Source organism: Garra rufa, chromosome 2 (genome assembly GCF_049309525.1).
Source record: "Garra rufa chromosome 2, GarRuf1.0, whole genome shotgun sequence".
Taxonomy (NCBI): domain Eukaryota; kingdom Metazoa; phylum Chordata; class Actinopteri; order Cypriniformes; family Cyprinidae; genus Garra; species Garra rufa.
The window spans coordinates 60,673,804-60,678,803 of record NC_133362.1 but is presented as its reverse complement, the minus strand read 5'-3'; the positions used below and the strand labels follow the sequence as shown (position 1 = coordinate 60,678,803).

At 53.0% G+C, this 5,000-nt stretch overlaps 1 protein-coding gene and 9 non-coding genes across 10 annotated transcripts in view; 3 read left to right on the top strand and 7 right to left on the bottom strand.

Annotated features, from left to right (window-relative positions):
- The window catches only part of LOC141326018 (uncharacterized), a 301,935-nt gene that overhangs the window by 167,131 nt on the left and 129,804 nt on the right, over nucleotides 1-5,000 (top strand). The gene's annotated exons all lie outside the window — the stretch shown is intronic.
- On the bottom strand, nucleotides 549-630 carry trnas-aga (transfer RNA serine (anticodon AGA)). Its single transcript has one exon. It is a non-coding gene; the product is annotated as a tRNA-Ser (tRNA).
- Nucleotides 894-966, bottom strand: trnak-uuu (transfer RNA lysine (anticodon UUU)). The gene has a single exon. It is a non-coding gene; the product is annotated as a tRNA-Lys (tRNA).
- On the bottom strand, nucleotides 1,144-1,225 carry trnas-uga (transfer RNA serine (anticodon UGA)). Its single transcript has one exon. It is a non-coding gene; the product is annotated as a tRNA-Ser (tRNA).
- On the top strand, nucleotides 2,063-2,176 carry LOC141327342 (U5 spliceosomal RNA). Its single transcript, XR_012354643.1, has one exon. It is a non-coding gene; the product is annotated as a U5 spliceosomal RNA (small nuclear RNA).
- Nucleotides 2,753-2,834, bottom strand: trnas-aga (transfer RNA serine (anticodon AGA)). Its single transcript has one exon. It is a non-coding gene; the product is annotated as a tRNA-Ser (tRNA).
- On the bottom strand, nucleotides 3,098-3,170 carry trnak-uuu (transfer RNA lysine (anticodon UUU)). Its single transcript has one exon. It is a non-coding gene; the product is annotated as a tRNA-Lys (tRNA).
- trnas-uga (transfer RNA serine (anticodon UGA)) lies at nucleotides 3,348-3,429 on the bottom strand. Its single transcript has one exon. It is a non-coding gene; the product is annotated as a tRNA-Ser (tRNA).
- Nucleotides 4,269-4,383, top strand: LOC141327373 (U5 spliceosomal RNA). The gene has a single exon (XR_012354673.1). It is a non-coding gene; the product is annotated as a U5 spliceosomal RNA (small nuclear RNA).
- Nucleotides 4,960-5,000, bottom strand: part of trnas-aga (transfer RNA serine (anticodon AGA)) — an 82-nt gene continuing 41 nt past the window's right edge. Inside the window, exon 1 of the tRNA in view lies at nucleotides 4,960-5,000. This exon is cut by the window's right edge and continues 41 nt beyond it. This is a non-coding gene — a tRNA (tRNA-Ser).

Here is a 5,000-nt window from a genome sequence, read left to right as displayed (position 1 = left end):
CTGGCCACCCGCCAGCGTGCAGTGGAACGAAACGCGCCTCGTCATGGTCTGTGTTTGCAGCCTTTGCGCTTCCAGCTTCGCAGCTTCAAATTTCTTTAGCCAGCATGGAAAGACAACGCTCTCTCGTCCATGACGCGAGAAAAACTCTGGACGGGCTCAAACAAAGATGGCTTTTAGCTCTTTTGGCCCTATCAGTGACTCGTGCGCTTCGAGCCTTCTTTGTTGACCCCGAAAGCCAGCCTCTGCTACCTGCGTTGTTGGTATAGTTTAACTGGCACCGCACCCGTACGAAAAATGGAGGTGGCAGAAAGGAGCTCAGTGAACAAAAAGCCTGCCGTGACCCGGATTCGCTGCGGCCACAACGCAGAGTACTCTCCACTATACGATCACGGCGCCCCACTGGCTCACATCTGGTGGTGGCGGCCGTCCGAATTGAAAAAAAAAGGACTAGCGGCACTTTTTATTACTGTGGAGAGAGGGCACACAAATCCGTGCTAGGGACACGGAAGAAAAGGGCCCGGCCACTTCTCCTCAGCACCGGCGAAGAGCGCAGTCGGCAGGATTCGAACCTGCGCGGGGAGACCCCAATGGATTTCTAGTCCATCGCCTTAACCACTCGGCCACGACTACGGCGGCCCCGACGTCCTCTGTCCCGTTGTCAACCTCAAAGTTGGCTGAAAAAACAATGAACTGGCTACCGCTTTACTGAAATCGCCTAGCATAAAACTCCTAAAGGGGAAAACAGCCCACCACAAGCAACGAAACATTCATGAAGGGGCAGCATAGCAAACACTCTATGTGAACTCTATCAGATCTTTAAGCGTACGCCGCCACACGGCAGAGCTGGACCGGCACGACTGCAAGCTGAGGGCGACAACAAGAAGATGGCCCTTCGCCCGAACAGGGACTTGAACCCTGGACCCTCAGATTAAAAGTCTGATGCTCTACCGACTGAGCTATCCAGGCTCTTGTGTTTTGTGCGCCTCTTACTTTTTATATAAGAACACTTTCTCCACAAGCCGCCCAGCAGAAGCTCACTTGCCACAGGAGCTACGGGACAAAGGCCGCACGCAATTACGTCAGAGAGAGCGAAGGCCAAACCACCGTCGCAAAAAGCTAAAGGCAAAAGGGGGAATGCCCGACCGTAGTCGGCAGGGTTCCAACCTGCGCGGGGAGACCCCAATGGATTTCAAGTCCATCGCCTTAACCTCTCGGCCACGACTACGCCTGCATGTGGACCGCCTGCTCTCGTCTCGAGGCGGGCAGCACAGGATGCCGCCGAGCTTCAGGCGCAAAATCCAACTGAAGGGTGAGTTGGCAAAAAGAAGCTGGACGTCCCCGTCGCTCAACGACAAAGGGCTGCCATGACCCGGATTCGAGCATTCTTATCTGACCGCTTAAATCTGGCACCGAGGGCCCGTGTTGGTGGTATTGTGGTGAGCATAGCTGCCTTCCAAGAAGTTGACCCGGGTTCGATTCCTGGCCAATGCACAGTTTTTGGCTGCGGTTGACCTCGAAGCAGAACTCCTTCTGTGACCTCTGTCTGCAACAAAAGCTTTTGGATGAGTCGTTCAACAGCAGCAAAGAACTAGGTCTCCTCGTTGGGGAATCTAACCCCGGTCTTCCACGTGACAGGGGGAGATACTGTCCACCATACTAACGAAGAGTTGCGCTTGCTGTTCTTCGCTCCCAGCACACGCGACTGCACCCAACTTGCCAAAACGAGCCCCTACTCCATGAAATACCAGATTGACCCGCCACGAGCTAAAGTCTCTCAATATCTTGAATGCTACACATTACAGTGGGTCATTATTTGGACCGCTTTATTTCATTTAATATTTTTTTTGGCCTCTAATACGGGGGCATGAAAAAAGAGATGACATTACCTTGATCGGGTTTGTGAATACTGGGTGAGGGAAGGGACTTTCATAACTTTTACTTCTCCCATTTGGGGTGAGGGGGGTGACGAAAATCATGTTGTCAGGTGTCGGCACCCTAGATTACCCTTGGTGAGCGTAGTGGTTTACCACAGTGAGCGCACAGGTCCAAGGGCATAGAGACAAATCTCGAGTTTCTCGTCATCAGCGCATAAATCTTTCGCCTTTTACTAAAGATTTCCGTGGAGGGGAACCTTTGCGAGTGACCTGTATTTTTGGGGCTCTGCTCACAGCAGAGCTACACTAGAGTGTCAAGAGCAGAGTCAATCTGGCCACCCGCCAGCGTGCAGTGGAACGAAGCGCGCCTCGTCATGGTCTGTGTTTGCAGCCTTTGCGCTTCCAGCTTCGCAGCTTCAAATTTCTTTAGCCAGCATGGAAAGACAACGCTCTCTCGTCCATGACGCGAGAAAAACTCTGGACGGGCTCAAACAAAGATGGCTTTTAGCTCTTTTGGCCCTATCAGTGACTCGTGCGCTTCGAGCCTTCTTTGTTGACCCCGAAAGCCAGCCTCTGCTGCCTGCGTTGTTGGTATAGTTTAACTGGCACCGCACCCGTACGAAAAATGGAGGTGGCAGAAAGGAGCTCAGTGAACAAAAAGCCTGCCGTGACCCGGATTCGCTGCGGCCACAACGCAGAGTACTCTCCACTATACGATCACGGCGCCCCACTGGCTCACATCTGGTGGTGCCGGCCGTCCTAATTGAAAAAAAAGGACTAGCGGCGCTTTTTATTACTGTGGAGAGAGGGCACACAAATCCGTGCTAGGGACACGGAAGAAAAGGGCCCGGCCACTTCTCCTCAGCACCGGCGAAGAGCGTAGTCGGCAGGATTCGAACCTGCGCGGGGAGACCCCAATGGATTTCTAGTCCATCGCCTTAACCACTCGGCCACGACTACGGCGGCCCCGACGTCCTCTGTCCCGTTGTCAACCTCAAAGTTGGCTGAAAAAACAATGAACTGGCTACCGCTTTACTGAAATCGCCTAGCATAAAACTCCTAAAGGGGAAAACAGCCCAACACAAGCAACGAAACATTCATGAAGGGGCAGCATAGCAAACACTCTATGTGAACTCTATCAGATCTTTAAGCGTACGCCGCCACACGGCAGAGCTGGACCGGCACGACTGCAAGCTGAGGGCGACAACAAGAAGATGGCCCTTCGCCCGAACAGGGACTTGAACCCTGGACCCTCAGATTAAAAGTCTGATGCTCTACCGACTGAGCTATCCAGGCTCTTGTGTTTTGTGCGCCTCTTACTTTTTATATAAGAACACTTTCTCCACAAGCCGCCCAGCAGAAGCTCACTTGCCACAGGAGCTACGGGACAAAGGCCGCACGCAATTACGTCAGAGAGAGCGAAGGCCAAACCACCGTCGCAAAAAGCTAAAGGCAAAAGGGGGAATGCCCGACCGTAGTCGGCAGGGTTCCAACCTGCGCGGGGAGACCCCAATGGATTTCAAGTCCATCGCCTTAACCTCTCGGCCACGACTACGCCTGCATGTGGACCGCCTGCTCTCGTCTCGAGGCGGGCAGCACAGGATGCCGCCGAGCTTCAGGCGCAAAATCCAACTGAAGGGTGAGTTGGCAAAAAGAAGCTGGACGTCCCCGTCGCTCAACGACAAAGGGCTGCCATGACCCGGATTCGAGCATTCTTATCTGACCGTTTAAATCTGGCACCGAGGGCCCGTGTTGGTGGTATTGTGGTGAGCATAGCTGCCTTCCAAGAAGTTGACCCGGGTTCGATTCCTGGCCAACGCACAGTTTTTTGGCTGCGGTTGACCTCGAAGCAGAACTCCTTCTGTGACCTCTGTCTGCACCAAAAGCTTTTGGATGAGTCGTTCAACAGCAGCAAAGAACTAGGTCTCCTCGTTGGGGAATCTAACCCCGGTCTTCCACGTGACAGGGGGAGATACTGTCCACCATACTAACGAAGAGTTGCGCTTGCTGTTCTTCGCTCCCAGCACACGCGACTGCACCCAACTTGCCAAAACGAGCCCCTACTCCATGAAATACCAGATTGACCTGCCACGAGCTAAAGTCTCTCAATATCTTGAATGCTACACATTACAGTGGGTCATTATTTGGACCGCTTTATTTCATTTAATATTTTTTTTGGCCTCTAATACGGGGGCATGAAAAAAGAGATGACATTACCTTGATCGGGTTTGTGAATACTGGGTGAGGGAAGGGACTTTCATAACTTTTACTTCTCCCATTTGGGGTGAGGGGGGTGACGAAAATCATGTTGTCAGGTGTTGGCACCCTAGATTACCCTTGGTGAGCGTAGTGGTTTACCACAGTGAGCGCACAGGTCCAAGGGCATAGAGACACATCTCGAGTTTCTCGTCATCAGCGCATAAATCTTTCGCCTTTTACTAAAGATTTCCGTGGAGTGGAACCTTTGCGAGTGACCTGTATTTTTGGGGGCTCTGCTCACAGCAGAGCTACACTAGAGTGTCAAGAGCAGAGTCAATCTGGCCACCCGCCAGCGTGCAGTGGAACGAAACGCGCCTCGTCATGGTCTGTGTTTGCAGCCTTTGCGCTTCCAGCTTCGCAGCTTCAAATTTCTTTAGCCAGCATGGAAAGACAACGCTCTCTCGTCCATGACGCGAGAAAAACTCTGGACGGGCTCAAACAAAGATGGCTTTTAGCTCTTTTGGCCCTATCAGTGACTCGTGCGCTTCGAGCCTTCTTTGTTGACCCCGAAAGCCAGCCTCTGCTGCCTGCGTTGTTGGTATAGTTTAACTGGCACCGCACCCGTACGAAAAATGGAGGTGGCAGAAAGGAGCTCAGTGAACAAAAAGCCTGCCGTGACCCGGATTCGCTGCGGCCACAACGCAGAGTACTCTCCACTATACGATCACGGCGCCCCACTGGCTCACATCTGGTGGTGCCGGCCGTCCGAATTGAAAAAAAAAGGACTAGCGGCACTTTTTATTACTGTGGAGAGAGGGCACACAAATCCGTGCTAGGGACACGGAAGAAAAGGGCCCGGCCACTTCTCCTCAGCACCGGCGAAGAGCGCAGTCGGCAGGATTCGAACCTGCGCGGGGAGACCCCAAT